The sequence below is a fragment of the Mauremys reevesii genome, linkage group 20, assembly GCF_016161935.1.
Source record: "Mauremys reevesii isolate NIE-2019 linkage group 20, ASM1616193v1, whole genome shotgun sequence".
Classification (NCBI taxonomy): domain Eukaryota; kingdom Metazoa; phylum Chordata; order Testudines; family Geoemydidae; genus Mauremys; species Mauremys reevesii.
Window position 1 is genome coordinate 15,630,612 of NC_052642.1, and position 17,343 is coordinate 15,647,954.

At 45.0% G+C, this 17,343-nt stretch overlaps 1 long non-coding RNA gene across 1 annotated transcript; it reads left to right on the forward strand.

The window, feature by feature from the left end:
- The first annotated feature begins 446 nt into the window (after window positions 1-446).
- LOC120387131 lies at window positions 447-16,667 on the forward strand. Its single transcript, XR_005590042.1, has 3 exons — window positions 447-500; window positions 12,519-12,676; window positions 15,861-16,667. It is a non-coding gene; the product is annotated as an uncharacterized LOC120387131 (long non-coding RNA).
- The last annotated feature ends 676 nt before the right edge of the window (window positions 16,668-17,343 follow it).

Genomic DNA, 17,343 nt, shown 5'->3' on the forward strand with positions numbered 1-17,343 from the left:
TTTTTAAATACAGCACACATTTCTCATTGCAGAGAACAGGCTTGAGCGGCTAAAGGTCCTAGCACTAGATCATGCCCCAGATTAATATTAGTGAACCTTCCACAGTGATCAACCAGGCCATGAAGCCGGGGGGGGAGGGGTGGCGGAGGAGGAGGGAGAAATGGGATAATTCGGCATTACCTGGCATTTGAATGCTTCACTTTGCAACCTTAACATCGTTTATTCATCAGGGTGTTTTGCACGGACTCTTTTTTTATTAAAGAAAAGGAATTAAAACAAAAAACAAAAAAACCCTGCTTCTAGGTGATTAGTTAAGACAGCACAAGAATGATCTGAGGAAACGGGATCAGCGTGACCCTTACAATACTTCTAGGACTTCAACAGGAGTGGAAGGCATCTACCAGTTTACGGAATAGTCTCCATGGAGATGGGTAATTCCAAAGAAGCAGAATGCAGGCTCAAGGTGCATGTATGGCTTTGGTTTGACTCCCATGTCCCTGGTGAGTGACTAGCTAAGCCTATGGTAGTGAAGTCAGGGATATTAAGCTCATGACAGTTATGCAACATATGCTACTCCTGTGTTTTTCATTTCTGTGTAACTAACTATGATATAGATCCGGCTGGTTTTCCCCATGCATCACCCTAAGAGAGTCCCTTGGCTGGAGTCTAAGCGACCCTCCCTTCAGACATTCTGGCTTTCCCAGATGCGTACTTGCCTTTCAGTTGCCTCAGTGGGTGGGGCAACTTGCTGGGGCCTAGGGTCACCAAATGAGAGGAAGAAAATATCGGGACACATGGTGGGGGGGTCCGCCAGCAGAGCAAAAAAAAGCCAAATGCTGCCGGCGGAGCAAAATATCTGGACAAATTGCATCCCGACCTAAGATCGGCCGGGACACGGGACAAACACCTAAATATCGGGACAGTCCCGATTTTATCGGGACGTCTGGTCACCCTATTGGGGCCTCCGAGGGTGGCCAGAGACTCCGAGGGTGGAGAGAGGCTCTGATTGGCCTGCATCCTACAGGGATATAATCTGGAGTATGGGCCATGTTACGCCTCAGCAAAAGGTGGATAGGAGAATTGTTCAGTCAGTAGTCAATGACTGACTCACTGTTCCTGGTGACATAGTGGCTCTAAAGCAAATCAGGATTTTCCCTAAAGACTAGTCCTGAAAGCCACTTCAGTTTGCGTTTTCACTGTTTATTTACTGGGAATCTGTCTGTGGCAGTAAAAATCTCTCTAACAGATGGCATGATTGTTTACTAGACAGTAACCCCAACGCCTATTAGTCATTTGGCTTTGGAAGGTGTTTGGTGAATGTAAAAGCACCAGTTGCTCAAGTATGGCGTTCCTTAAAATAAATCAAAACATGAAACGTTTGCATCTGGAAATGGAACGCATTAATTTTAAACATTAACGGGACAGACCCGCATAGGGTTGAATTTATAACTGTGAAACTGTTCAGCCCTGAGAGTTAAGGGAGGTAGACCACCACCACATTCCTTACACCAGATCATGCAATGGAGTCTTTAAAACTAAATCTCATTAAAGCCTTCCTGCCGCACTGTGCCATTAGTATCCCTGTTACCAGGGCCGGTGCAAGGATGTTTCGCGCCCCAGGGGAAACTTCAACCTTGCATCCCCCTCGGCGGCAGCTCCCCCCTCCACCCTGAGGCGCCCTCCCTGCTGCTCCTCTTCTCTGCAGTTCATTAATCCCTAGTACATGGATTTTTATCACGGTAAGGAAGGCAGTTTTGTGGGATCTCATTGTTACAGCCTTGGCAACACGTCACTGCCCAGAGTGCACGTACAGAGCAGTCTGAAAGTTGAAACAAGCTTTCTCCAATATGGCGGTACACTAGAGAGAAAAGCCATATGTCAAATTCAATATCATACCCACCTCTCCCTAAGATAGAAGACCCACAGGGAGGAAGCTCAATGGTATAGCTGAAAAAAAATGTCTTGGAGCTGCCACTCTTATTCCTGAGCAGGAAGCTGGACCAACCAAGGATCCACTCCAGACTTCACACTGAGCCCAGGGCAAGCTGGGACCGGACATAGGGCTGAGATACTCTATCTGCCTAAGGGGTCTGGGTGCCCAGCTCTGGAAATCTCAGCCCTATTGTTTAGGGCTGTGTGAATGCTCATACAGGGCTTGACCCTATGCCACTGAAGTCTATGGGAGCAGGCCCAGGTCCACAGTGAAGGTTTGAGGCCAGATTCTCGGTAGGTTGGTGCACACTGGGGGCGGAGCTCTTTGGGGGAGGTGTGATGGGGGGAGAAATCTGTCCATTAGAATCTCATGGAAGCTGTGATGTGCTGCCCAGGCACATTTGAAGATTTGGTCCTCGTTTAGGTGCCCAAATGAAATCTAAGCCCTGGCCCAGGATCAGTAAAGCTTGAAGTTCTGTCATTCAATAGAATCCCAGAATGTGATTGATGGAGCTACCAATGCCCTTATGACCACTCAGAAAGTTTGACCAAAAAGAGCACATAAAAGAAGTTGACACAAGCCAAGAACACAACTCCCAAGCAATTTCTGGCCCTATATAACCCCAAACATAAAGCATCAGTTCAGCTATTGGCTTTTTATCTATCTATCTAAAGAAGAACACCATTTCTGCCTGCTTTGGAAAGAGACTTTTTGGTCAGAATTCCCCAAGCTCATGTAGGGAACAAATGTTCCAAGCAATCTTTATTGATAATTGCTGATCCAGGACCTGCTGCTGAAATCCACAATGCAGTTTTGCAGATGGAAACCGGTAGTTTGAGATGGAGGGCTCTGGAAGGGGTGGGGTGGGGCCGTGCTCTGCTCCTTAAAGGAGCAGAATGCAGCTAGGGAGGGCATTCATTCTTCAAATGGCTTTAACAAACACAATACAGATGCTAACAAACTTAAAGGCTTTAAGTTTATCATCATATATGTTGTGCTGTTACATTGGTCAGGAGTCCTCAAGAGGGGCGGCGTGGCGGGGACGGAAGGTGTTTAATCAGTGTTTTTGATTCTGTTTCTCCCCATTGGTCTGAATTATCCATGACATCCATACTGCATCACACCAAGTCCAAATCATTAGAGGAATCCCTCTGCTTGCACTGACCAGAGGATGTTTGGATTCAGATGTCAGCCCAATTCTGCAGCCTGATGGGAATCAGGTGTTGTCCTCAGCAAACCTAGAATTCTTCTTTTCAGCCAAACTAGTCTAACATGCATTTTGTTAACTGGAACTGGAGCAGCAAAACAAAGAAAACAAATGCCTCATTTTCCAGCTTTGTGGGTGAAAGAACTAAGTGAAGATTATAATGCCGGACACGGACGGCCTTAAACCTGTTGCCTCAGGAATCTGCCAAGAACCTCACTGAAAATATATTCCTCATCTTAGCAACGGAGCTAAGACTTATCACACATCTGCCCACCTTTATTCAAATGAAGCTCCTTCTGATCTGACAGCTCAGGCATCGTTAGTTTCATCCAGAGCAATTTCAAACTTGGAACCTAATCCTGTAAACCCTTAATCATTTGATCAATCCCATTGAAGGCAATGGGACTATTTGCATGACCATGGACCACTTCTGTGGACTGGTAAGGGTTTCAGGAGTCTGTTCCTACAAAGGAAGTTGAATCACCCATTGAAATTCAATGTTTGGGTACAACACCATAAAGCAGTTTAGGATCCAGTTCTACTTAAAGTTCGTTTTTAATAAGTCATATGTATGCTGAAATGGCTCTTCACGCAACTCCCATATTCCATATAAACAGACTGAATATTACATATGTTGGGGGGAAAGTGAGTAGTTAAGCATGTTGATGTTTGTATATACAAAGGGGGGTGTCGGAGGGGACAGAGAGAGCATGGGGGCAGGGAGGAGTCACATGGGGAGGTCACATGCCCCCCTTGTGTCCCTCCCATGACTGCAGTACCATCAAGAAATGATTTCTATTTGCACCACTGACAACAGCTAACCCCTGCGATTGACCAGGAAATGGGGATCTCAGTTATTTTCTCTATTCAGTAACAAATATTTCTGTTACCCAGCAGCCAGGAGTCATTGAAAACTTGTGCTTTACAGGAAAAGAGTCCGACTTCCAAGAAAGTGAAAGTAATCTCCCCTGGAGCGAGACAGCTGAAGTTCACATGGTATGAGACAAGGAAAGCCACTAGGTTTCAAAACAAACATTAGCAATGGCCCTTTGCCATGTACATTAGTCAAACCAGTCATCGCTACGCAAAAGAATAAATGGACACAAATCAGATGTCAAAGAATTATAACATTCACAAAACAGTCGGAGAACACTTCAACCTCCCTGGACACTCAACAACAGACTTAAAAGTGGCAATTCTTCAACAAAAAAACCCTTCAGAAACAGACTCCAACGAGAAACTGCAGAACTGGAATTCATTTGCAAACTGGACACCATCAAGTTAGGCCTGAATAAAGACTGGGAGTGGATGGGTCACTACAAAAACTAATTTCCCCCTACTGTGACTCACATCTTCTTGTCAACTGTTTGAAATGGGCCTCCGTGATTACCACTACAAAAGTGATTTTTCCTCCTGTTGATAATAGCCCACTTTAATTGCATTGTCTTGTTAGAACTGACCCCCCACTTGGTAAGACAACTCCCATCTTTTCATGTACTGTGTATGTGTATCTTCCTACTGTATTTTCCACTCCATGCATCTGATGAAGTGGGTTTTAGCCCACAAAAGCTTATGCCCAAATAAATTTGTTAGTCCCTAAGGTACCACAAGGACTCCTCGTTGTTTTTGCTGATACAGACTAACATGGCTACCACTCTAAGGCCTGGGCTACACTAGCAGGGGGATTCGAACTAAGATACGCAACTTCAGCTACGCGAATAGCGTAGCTGAAGTCGAAGTATCTTAATTCGACTTACTTGGCCGTCCTCACGTGGTGAGTCAACTGCCGCAGCTCCCCCGTCAACTCCGCTTACTCCTCCTGCCAAGGTGGAGGATGGGCGTCGATTCAGGGATCGATTTATCGCCTCTAGACGAAACGCAATAAATCGATCCCCGATACATCAAACACTACCTGCCGATCTGGCGGGTAGTATAGATGTACCCTGAAACTAGTCAGAAGTTGACAGGCTGGAAAATGTTATATCAGGATCTGACAGAGCTAAGGCTATTTTTTGGGGGGGGGAGAGTTCCTCCCGGCTTCTCACTTCAGGTGCAGAAAGGCAACGCCTCCTAGGAGTAAGTTTTCCACAGTTGTGCAATTGTCAGTCTTGCTTTCCCATCGGTTTTCACTTTTGGAATTTTGTGTCTGTCATTCAATGCTGCAGTTAATTGCATTTCCAGGACAGAACTCAGATTCTGTGGCATCCATTTCTACCTGACCTGCAAGAAAGGAGGAGTGTCTTTGAGGAACTCCGTGGAATTTATCCTTCAGGGTAGGAAATCCCACACCAGACTGGTGGAATTTTAAGACTCAGGGGCCAAGATTTTCAGAAGTGAGTAAGTGATTGTGGGCATTGTCCATTATTAAATGCCTAACGTGAGTACCATAAAGGGAGCTGCTTTTTAGAGGATGAGTTCTCAATGCTATCTGAATGTCAGGAAACAGATTTCCTAATGGATAACGCCTTGGAGTAGGAGTCAGGAGACCTGGTGTATTCCTGCTTCTGTCACTGATCTGCCACATGAACTTGGGCAAGTCACTTCACCTCTCTGTGCCCCCGTTTCCATTGGTCAGTCTTGTCTATTTAGATTGTAAGTCCCTGCCTTGAAGCGCTCCCTCTCACTGTATGTACAATGCAGCTCTGGATTGATTAGGGAACTCCAAGCACTACAAAGGATCATAAGTTGGACACCCAAGAATTGTGATATTCTAAATCACTAACTGCTTTTGAAAGTCTGGGCTTGGAATTATTTTACACAGAGTAATGAATAGCTTGCACTCAGAAAGCAGCTACACTAGCTCAATGCCAATGGAGTTACTCCTGCTTCATACGAGAGAGAGAGAGAGAGAGAGAGAGAGGAGAATCAAGCACAAAGTCCATTAAGCAAACTCCTACATATGGGACCACAAAAGATCTATCCAAGGTCATTCAAGTTTCCTCCAGAAAAGAATACTCAGTATTGATCTTCAAAGGGCTGCCCAGACATTAACTAGTTACGCCTCTCGACACACCCATCCCATAACTCTATTGTTGTCCCTATTTTATGCAGGGGGAAACCAAGACCTAGCGTGATCTGCATAGAATGCCTCAACAAAGTTCTGTAGTTTCGGATTCCCAGATATGGTAGAGAGCTCTGTGCACCAGTTTACCCTGCCTGTGATTCTAGGAGGATGTGGATATCCTTAATTGCAGGCTTGCATGGGCGTAGGGTCAGAGTGGTTTCGTTCCAGCAGGTCTTCTCTATTTATAGCTTATTATGTTTCTGATTAACCAGTTTGCAAACTCTGACTCTGCTGCTTTCTGACCTCCAAGCCTTTTGGGTATTATAGGGATGACTGTTTTAGTTAGGAATGGGCATAAACCAAAGCCCACGCTCCAAACAATGAGGAAGTCGAACTTCAAGCCGGTCATAACTCAGGAACAGGACAAACCAAAGTCCCAAATACAAACACCTCCAGATCTTTCCTTTATCTGGTGTCTGGAGCTTATCTATGGTTCAGCTAAAGCCAATGACTCTTTCCTTCTAAGGAGGACAGATCATGTACAAAATGGTTTTCAGTGAAACCAAGAAGTTTCCCAATGCTCCCACTTTAACATAGTGACAAAAGAAATGGGTGAGATCCTGACCCTATTGAAATCAATGGCTGAATGGTCACCGATTCCTGTGGTGTCAGGATTTCACCGATGGTCTTTATCCAACCTTTTGAGGTACATAGAACTTTATCATGTCGTACCTTGATCATACAGACTTTGCACTGCAAATTTATTTTAAGTTTGGTTCCCCTGTACAAGATATCATCATCAGCTTTTACTTAAGGAGCCTAAATGGGGTTAAAAATGATCTAGATCATTAGGATTGGAAGGGACCTCAGGAGATCATCTAGTCCAACCCCCTGCTCAAAGCAGGACCAATCCCCAAATAGTTCCCTCAAGGATTGAACTTACAACCCTATGTTTAGCAGGCCAATGCTCAAACCACTGAGCTATCCAATCCCCTCATACAGGCCCCTCTTTAAAAATAAATTGAAACTGATGAGGAGGATTTTGATGCAAGAGTCACGTTAGAGAATAAATCATCAGTTATTTCCTCTCTAATGTCTTAACTGGGGAAAGCACCATCTCTCTGCTGATTTCCATGCACAGAACAGCTCTCTTCTGGGAAATAGCTGAGAAGCTGCAACACCACTCATGGCTAGAAAGATGGAGATGATTACATTGAAATTATTTTGGAAGCACAATTTTAAAATGTGTACAGATCTGAATTCTGCTCTTTGTGCTGTCATCCAAAACGGCTGTAGTGCAGTCAATTTAGGGGAGGTAGCAGCTTAATACATTAGTATTTCCATTGAAGGTCAGTGTAGCTACTTCTGGGTTAAGGTGATATTCCACAAGAATAAAGAGGTCTGGCCCAAAAGCATTACTCTGGTTTGACACCAGTGTAATGGAACAGAATTTTAGCTCATATTCTTTTCCCGCTGGTCCCAGTATTTGTTTATTCATCCAAGTTATTAAAACTTATCATGATCATTTATTTAAGAGTCTGGTCAAACAATTGTGCCATGCACAATTGACTAGTTTAAGGCCAGAACAGACCATTAGATAATGTAGTCTGATCCTCAGTGTATCTAGTTATGCCTGTACTGAGCCCATTAACTTATGGCTGACTAAAGTATATCTTCCAGGAAAGCATCTAGTCTTGATTTGAAGACTTTGAGAAATGGAGAATCCCTCACTTTCTTTGGTAGCTTGTTCCACTAGTTAACCACTCTCACAGTTCATTCAGAAGCAAAGGTTTGTGTCTTTGGACTATTGCAACAAGGAAAGGCCTGTACAGATATATGATACGGTGGGAAAAAACAAAAACAAAAAACACTTTGACTTGGATGAAATTCATGTGTAGCCACGAGGAACTTGCAAACAATCATCAACAAAACAAGAACTTTGAAAAGATATCCATCTACTCATGCTGAATAAAGCGGTTTACCTGTAAAGTGGTGACTCTGTGCTACAGGTGTTTATGATTTTCTGTTTAATATGCCGAAACTATAGTCCGTTATACAACGCTAAGAAAGTCGTGAGTCACGGCGAGGCATTTTCATGCGCAGGCTCTTCCAAAGGAAACACCCACACTAAATATGATGAACTGTGGGAGCCAACAAAGCATCCCTGAAACGCTGAAAAAGCCTTGCGGCAATAAATAAAAAGGATCATTAGATGAGCAGAGTATTTTTCTCATCAAGTGCTGCCCCAGTCTAGGAGAGCCAAAGCCTTCTTCACAACTGTTGGCTCTTCCTGCTATTCTACGCCACAAGGAGCCTGAGCCAAAACTACTGAATTCTACGGGAAAAGAGTCCCAGGGATTTCAGTGGGCACTGGCTCAAGCCCTATGTCACTCCTCACTGCCCCCCCTCATTGTTTAGAGGCACGTATCACATCTCATCATGGCTGCAAGAATAAATAACCATCATCATCAGATAGAGACAAGAAAGCCCCATCCTCACCCTTACCCACCCCCCCAATCGTAACTACCCTCCTAACAATTGACCTTCAGACAAACCACCACACTGTGCAGGCATCTCTTGTACCATCTCTCAAAGGCTACAGAGCTTGGTCTGTAGTGCAGCACAGAGACCTCCACTGAACATGTACCGTCCTGGAAGCTGGATGCAAAAGCTTTCCGGCTGATCGCAATTGCTACATAAGGCATGGGGAGGGGGAGAAGTCATTTCTGAAGTTGACACTGTCTAGCCGCTCTGTTTGGACACCCCAAGCCCACCAGTCTTCTGGAGAAGGGGGATGCAGCAAGGTCTGTCCATCTCTTCTATGGAGAAAGGCTAAATATGACATCTCTCATTCTCACCTTTAACCTCTTCACTCTGTTCAGAATGCAGAGGTTGTGGACCACTGGTCCAAGCTTGGCTCACCCATGTAAACTCTGACCTGGAAGGTCCATCTTTAGGGCTGAGAAGGGGTCATGGCCCATTCATTTCTGGGCCTCTACCACCACCATAACTGGCACATTTAGGGATTGTGGATATCTGTCCCAATGGAAACTGGACTGAGATGAGCAACTCATGTCACACAGGCCACCAAGTGCATGCATAGGCTCTGACCTCTTGTTTTATTGCCGAAGGCCATGAGACAGTATGAGCAACAGTGGATGGATATTTCATTATCTGTTTAGTTGTTCATGCAGAGGTTCTGAAAGCCACCCCAGCTGATTTCAATAGGGCTTTTCTATGAGCAGTAAGTATGTATGAGCTGCCTCAGCTTGTAGCAACTGTGTAACACGAAGTCTGATATCTGAATGTACTGCAAGTGAGAACAACCCATTCTTCCCAACGCTAAATCGATCGCCAAGCACTCCCCGCTGGTACTGAGTTGGTGCTGGAGGATAGGAAGTAACATGCACATTTTTGGTTAGCATTGGTCACACTGCTGCCTCCTGCTGCACTGGGCTGTGTTAGGAACCCGCTGGAAATTCCCTCTTTCAGTCCTACCATCGTCCTTCAGAAGCTTTATGCTAAAGCAAGTCACTGTGAAAACAGAATGACTCAAGGAGAACTGGTTATGCCATCAACCAAAGAAGCCTCAAAGTTATTTCTGTTCCTCGGAGATTGAAAGGCTCCTGTAACTAGGGAGGAACATACATCTCTGCCAGCTCCTTTTGCTCTGGGTGGCTGGGATCCAGATAGTCAGTGGCTGCAGCAGCTAGATGGAATATTTATCTTGTGTAGCGGTAGTTCTACACCTTACTCCTTTTTGAATGGATACGAATAGTAATGAATAATAATAACCAATAATTAATTCAGAACAATACGTGAATATTATCATGAGACATCCTAAAGTCCTTGCCCATTTTTAACTCTGTAGTCCCTGGGGCAAAACTCCCACTGACTTTGTCCCATTAATTCAGGTAGAGTTCAAAGCTTGCTGCTTCTTTCTCTATAATTTTTCTAGGCTGTGACCTCTTTCCTCCAGGTCCCTGTTATTTCCCATCTTTACTATTGGCCTCCAATGCCCACATGGTCTTAGGGGCTGCATTTTGAACGGGACAATCACTCTTATCACACCAAGGTTCCTTTACCTGGTCTACTTGTCTGCCCTTGTCCCTTATTGCAGGGGTTCTCAACCAGGGGCCTGGGGGCCCCTAGAGCAGGGCCAGCATTAGACTCTCTGGGGCCCAGGGCAGAAAGCCGAAGCCCAGGTCCCTGAGCCCCGCCACCCGGGGCTGAAGCTAAAGCCTGAGCAATGTAACTTTGCATGGGGGGCCCAGGCCATTGCCCAGCTTGCTACCCCTTAACGGCAGCCCTGGCTTTTATATGCAGAAAACCAAATTATTGTGGCTCAGGTGGAGTTTTTTATAGCATGTTGGGGTAGGGGGCCCTCAGAAAGAAAAAGGTTGAGAACTTCAGCCTTGGTGCCTCAGCTCCCATCTGCTCATTTCTTCCAGTGACGACTGCCTAGACCACGCACTTGTCCGCTACCAACACAAACATCTGAATCTTGATTTGCCTTTGTGCCTTCTTCCTTACACCCCCCTTACCCCTGGAAGGCCAACAGGCCAGCTAACAATGGCTGAACTGAGAGGCCCATGGGGTATCACTGATACACGTTTAGTGAAGAGTATATAGGGGAAGATTTTCATATGAGCAAGTGGGAGTACAGCAGGGGTCACTCACCAGCCAGTGCACCCCCGTCACGGGCAGGCTTGGTCCAGCCCCCTCTTGAGAGCCCCTCCAAGCCTGAGGTCGTTTGCCCCTTCTCACAACTCATCCCTCCAGCCATACATAGGCCCACCCCATCCAGGGTCACAGAGTCCAAACGAACCAACAGTCTCATAACCTTATGTGGTCTTCAGTCATTACCTCAGGACTTTCACATCCCCTTTCCTGGTGGCAAATAGGGGGATCCAGGCCCTCCCTCTACTCGGAGTTTTCCAGCCCAGGGACCCCATATTACCCAGCTCAGGTCTGCTGCCTCAGATTCACTGTTACTTCTCTGACTGCCTACCTTTAGCCACCTCCAGTCCCCTTTCCCAGGACAGCTCCTTCCAGCACCTGCTCCCGGGAGGTGCCAACTGCTTGTAGCTGCTACAGAGTCCTCTCAGGCTCCCTCATGGCCTCTTTCTGCCAGCTCTGCAGGCACTTAACCCAGCTGTGGATGGTCACCCCAATTAGCCACAGCTGAGGAGGCATCTACTCTGTCTCTTAACCCCTTAGTGGGAGGCTGGAATTGATGCACCCCCTCATAGGGAGCTAGGCCCAGATCCTCAGATGTGTTAGGTGCTTTTCAATGGAAGTTAGGAGACAGACAATCTAGGCCGTGGGCACTAAACTCCTTCCAGCAGGAGCTGGGTACCTTGCTGCCCTTTGTGATGTTGAAAATCTCCCCCACAATATAATTAAAAGCTATAGATAGATAGATAGATAGATTAGATTGTGTTGCTTTCTTTCATCTGCTTGTCTTCTTAGACTATCCACTTTCTGGGGCAGGGATGGTGTATTCCTGTGTGTGTCCAGACAGTGCTAGGCCTGGAGTAAAGGCTTCAGGGGTTATAATGCTGGTACTTCATGCAGCTCCTTTCCTATAGGAATCTCAGAGAGCCTTGCAAACATTATCTAATCCACCCTCAGAAAACTCCTATTGACTAGACACATACTATTATACCCAATGGGCCAAGGCCCTCCTGACTGAAACTCCAATCAAATAACACCAGAGATAGATGTGCCACATTGTGTTCAAGGATCAGAGAGCTAAAGTGATGTGCCCAAGTGTTTTGCTTGGTGGAAAAGCCAGAAATAGAATCCAGGAAACTCACTGCATCTTAGACCCTACTCCCTTACATGTCATCAAGCCAAGGCACAAAGTGTCCCTTGTTTTGAAAGTTGATGCCATCCTAGTTTTGGAAGACTCCTCCCAAGAAGAGAGTGCTGTATTAATAATGCTCCCAGCTAGGCATTGTCTACATGGGAGAAACTGACCGGCATAGCTATTCCAGAATAACAGTTCTGCTATATTAATTCCAGAATAGCGCCTCATGTGGACACTTTATTCCAGACTAAAAGTGACTTTATTCCAGAACAATTACTCCATTTCCAAGGCAGAGTAATCAATCCAGAATAGAGTTACTTTGACTTCAGAACAGAGGGTCAACATGGGGAGTTATTCCACACTAATGTGTGTGGAATAGTTATTCTGGAAGAGCTACACGGGTCAGTTTGTCAACACAGACCAGCCCTAAGTGGCAGAGCAAGGAAAAGCAGCTTCTGGGCTTCTGTCTCCATACTCTGACCACTAGACTGTACCTATTCTTTGTAACCACACTGACTCACGATGATCTGTGACATACATCTCCTTACTAATTTTTTTTCAGTTATAGTGGGAGACATGCTACAGAAAACCAAAACACTCTGTTTATGATGATGTCATCCACCAACTACTTGAATCAAATTCACCCACACCTCAGTATCAACAATTGTGCAACCACCACGAAGGAGGTAGATGTCCCAATAAACGTATGCTGCAGCTGAGGTGAGAATTTGCACAAGTATAATCAGTTTATGATCAAATTTATAGGAGGCACCATTTATATGGTGTGAAGTGACTTGGTGTTTGGGATTTAATTATTATATAGCATAACCCTTCATTTATATGGGGATTTGCAAGTAGATAAAATCAGTGCCTGCCTCCAGCTGGATTGAATGGGAAGAGGCTCCAGGAGTATTATGAGAGGATAAGGTGATGTTTTATGAGACGATATAGCCACTGCATGATGAGGAAACAAACAGGAGGGGAAAGTAAAGACATCATTTCACACCAAAGAGTTTATATGTAGACTTATAGCAATGGAACTGCTTCTATGAAGGTTACTCCATGAAGTCAAAGGATGAATGGAGCTATGGGAATTCACATCAGCTGACGTTCTGGCTTGCTTGGATTTAGTCTAAAATCCCCTAGTGATAAAGGCCTTCAGTTTAAAATACAAATGGGTAACATATACCTTGTTTATTCCTTGATATGTGTTTAAAACAATTTTTTATCACAGTAGCACACTGTTCTCAATCCCCCCAAATTTAAATGTATTGCCACCTCTACACATCTTAAAGCGTGGTTATGCTCCTTGACTTCAATGGGACTGCTCATGTGCTAAGTTAAGCATCTGCTTAAGTGCTTTGCTGAATCAAAACTGCCCATTGCAGCCCACACAGATAGAGACCAAGTCAGATTCTGCCTCATGCATCGATAATGCAACTGTCAACTAGATGCCAATTGCTGAGCTTTACATATTGGGGATTATGTAATAGGCAGAAAAAGGCTGGTTTGATATTCAGTCTCAGGGTGAGTTGCAGCAGTTGAACAAAAAATCCTCTTATTTTGTTAATTGGCAGAGAGGCAACACAAGAATTTCATCTTTATGGAGGCACTTTTCAGAGTTCTTCAATGTTCGAAAAAAGAACAGGAGTCAGGAGTCCTTGTGGCACCTTAGAAACTAACACATTTATCTGAGCATAAGCTTTTGCTCAAATAAATTTGTTAGTCTCTAAGGTGCCACAAGTCCTCCTGTTCTTTTTGCGGATACAGACTAACAGGGCTGCTACTCTGAAACCTTCAGTGTTCAGTAAACCAGAACAAAGCTACAAAACACCCTAGGAGCTCTTGGATGGTTCACCCCCCCACCCAAGGGACATGGGTGTCATCTCAAACCAAAATATCATTGCCAATTTCAATCAATGAGCTGCTACCTACAGTCAGGTGGGGCTGCCTCTCCTGATCACTTTTTGGCAGCAGGAGACAGCCCATGACTGTGTGACCAATAATGCTGGGAGCATATTGCTAAAGCAGTGCTCGCACATGAATTCCAAACGGCTGTTGCGTTCAGCCCCATTCCAACCCTTTCAAGCATCTACATGAATTGCTTTTTCTTGGCATGAATGTTGGGGACATGCCTGTTCTTCATTGGGATCTTTGCATTCCAGCCAAACAAGAGTATTGCCACATGAACAAGAGCTTTTGCTATTCATCAGCCGGTATTTGCTGAACCACACTGGCTAATTGCCTGTTTTAGAGGTTTCCATCCTCTAGCCAAGGAGCAGAAAGAGCAGGTGATTTACACGACCAATGACATACCTACCATGCATCACAAATCATTGATGCAAACACTTGGTAAACAACCCACCCCACCCACTTTGAAATTGATTCACCAACCTTTTGGCAAACACTTGCAAAAAACTTGCAACATCTGGACAGGATGGGCGACAGGGGATGGATCACTTGGTGATTACCTGTTCTGTTCATTCCCTCTGGGGCACCTGGCATTGGCCACTGTCAGAAGACAGGACACTGGGCTTGATGGACCTTTGGTCTGACCCAGTCTGGCCACTCTTATGTTCTTACGATTTGACACCAGAGAAAAGCTCTACAATTTTCATCTAGTTTGTTCTCAATGAATAGAGACCTGGTATAACTATATAGTGTTACACTATACTGGCAAAGTGCTCCTAATGTGGACACCACTATACTGGCGAAATGGCATTTTTACCAGTACAGCTCATTCCACCACCCTGGAATGAAACTAGCTATAGTGGTAAAAGCAGTTTTGCCAGCGTAGCTGCATCTACACTAGGGATCTTCCTCCAGCATAGCTGTGTTAGTCAGAGATCCCACCTCTGCACTCCCCTGTGCCAGAAGATGCATATAGTGTAGACCTGGTACTAGTCTCCATTTGAAAGTTTGCCATTTGGGTATCATTAAACCCCTGCTAATATAGACAGAATTAAATCAGTACAAAGAGGAGTATAGCAGTATAGTTTACACTGGTTCCCTGACTAGCATAAGTTATAGCATTATAAGCACTTTTATACGGCTATAACTGCATCTACACTAGGGTTTTTACTGGCAGAGCTCTGTTGACAAAAGATCACACCCCTCACTGATACAGCTATGCCAGCAACATTCCCCAGTGTAAACAACCCTACAGTAGGCACCGGTGGAGAAAAAACAGTCTGTGATGGAAATTCAGTGGGCTATCATGCCTAGCATGACATTGTAATCATAAAAGCCATGCTTAAATACCTGCTCTATCCGAGTAGTAAGGTATAATGAGGCGAGGTGCCCGAGTTCTGGTAAGAGCTTTATTATTAGATAACATCTTTTTTTTTTTTAGGCTCTTCCTTATTATGTAGTTTTGCTTCCTTGTTTCCGAAATGATATTTAGTTACCGTTTTGAAGCGGGCTGTTGGTAACTCATCATGACAAATACACAATTTGACTGAGGAGCATGACAGATGACTGGGTGGCTAAAATGTGAATGGGGCCAAAAGAGGATATTCTCCGAACGCTTTCATTTTCATTCTTAAATTGAGGGCACTTACCGGTTGTGCATGCTTCCTGTATTTGCCATGTGGTCATTTCACTGATAGTGAAGCAAGGCAGGTAAGTATTTCCCCCTGCTGCCACCACATTAAGGACCACCAGTGGGGTAAGAAACCTAACACAGATAAGAAACAATGTGAGGGCAAGAGAACAGGACAGAGTGGCATAGCCATCGGCCATTGAGAAACCATCCAGCTATAATTATCTGCAACCAATGCCATTGAACCAACAGCTCTGGCATCTGGAAGCTAGTGCACTGGCCAGTGCTGCACTAGAGGTCAGGAAAGCTGAAAAGGTTTTGCCTTTGGTAGATCCATACAGTGACTCTGCTTTTGCTGTCCAGGTTGGAGGCGGTCCCTGAATTTCTCTTTTAACTTCAAGCAAGCCAGACAATGAGGCATGGCAAATGTAATAAGAGTAAGAGAGAAAAAAAACTGATGAACAAGCATTGAAGCTGGAGAGGTGAAATGTTGGAATAAGCCCTCACCCACCACAAGGTCCAATGATTGCATGGCTATAGAAGGGTGGGGTGCTAACAACCATTGCTTATACCATGGGTCACTGCTACATGCAGCAAATCCATGCATGCATAACAAACATTAACTAGTCCTCCTTTTGGGTGGCAGGTTCAGAAAAATCCCTGCTCTCATTCAAACCAAAGTTGAATCTTACCCTCATCAGCAGTGGACCATTGCCTGGCCTTTAACTTCTGAAACACCTTGGACTGAATCCTTAGAGTACAGACCATGGACCAAATGCTCATCTTTGCTACGCTGGTGGGATAATGACATTGAATCATTGTACCATGGGATAATGTGTCCCACCTACTGTTCTTTCAGTTCCCTGACTAAACTGCAAGTTGAAAGCCTTCTCGTGTTTGCTAGAGAGGAGCCAAAGCTAGAATCTTCCTTTTAAAACCCCCCAAACTTTTTTTGGTTTGCATAAAAAGGAGCCTGGATCTGAACCACTGAGATCTGAGGGGTTATTGAGAGGAACCCTAAAGCCTTGTAAATCAAACTTCAGACTCACCCTGCCCAGCCCATTTCTATTTGCTTATTTAAACCAAAATTACAGCCACAGAGGGGGACTCAGTTACAACACAGAAGAACCCCAGCCTGATTAAAACACAGATGCATTGTGTAGGAGAGATGACAACTAACTGGTTTTGGACGATAGCCCTGAACCATAATAAAGCTTGAACATGTCCTAGTCTACACTGAGTTTCGTAGTCTGTAAGCATTGCACGTCTTGGACTTTGTCTTCCTATGTGCATCACCTGGCACAAAGAGACTTCGATTCTGACTGGGTCTGCTGGGCATTTCTACATTATAAATACTGTGGTTGGGTCCCCCTACCACTGTGGTTCTAGGATAAATGGACCCTGACATACAGAGACTTAAACTTCACAAAGTCTTCAGTTTGGTGACTCTCTGAAAGCATTTGCCAAGGAGAGCAGAATTGGGCGAGTTTCCCATCAATCAGAGATGCAAGTGACCACCTGTAAAAGCCTCCAGATTGGAAAGGGTGGGTCATGAGGGGAGAGAGAGAGAGAGGCAATGGCTCCCATCCAGCTGCAGGTGCAACATAACAGGGCGCTCGTTCACTGACTGTGTTGTGCACATGTCTCTTTTTGCTCAGTTTTCATCTCTGCCAAAATCTCTGCAATTTCAAGAAGCATTCCATAAATGCGCATTCCTCTCTCATCCCCTTGATCTCCACGCCTTGTTCCCAAGGGCTTGGCCAGTTGTCACCGTTTGCTTTCTGCCCGTGTTTGCTGGGCACGATGGGAGGTGAAGAAAAGCACCTCTGTGCATTTACAAGAGACC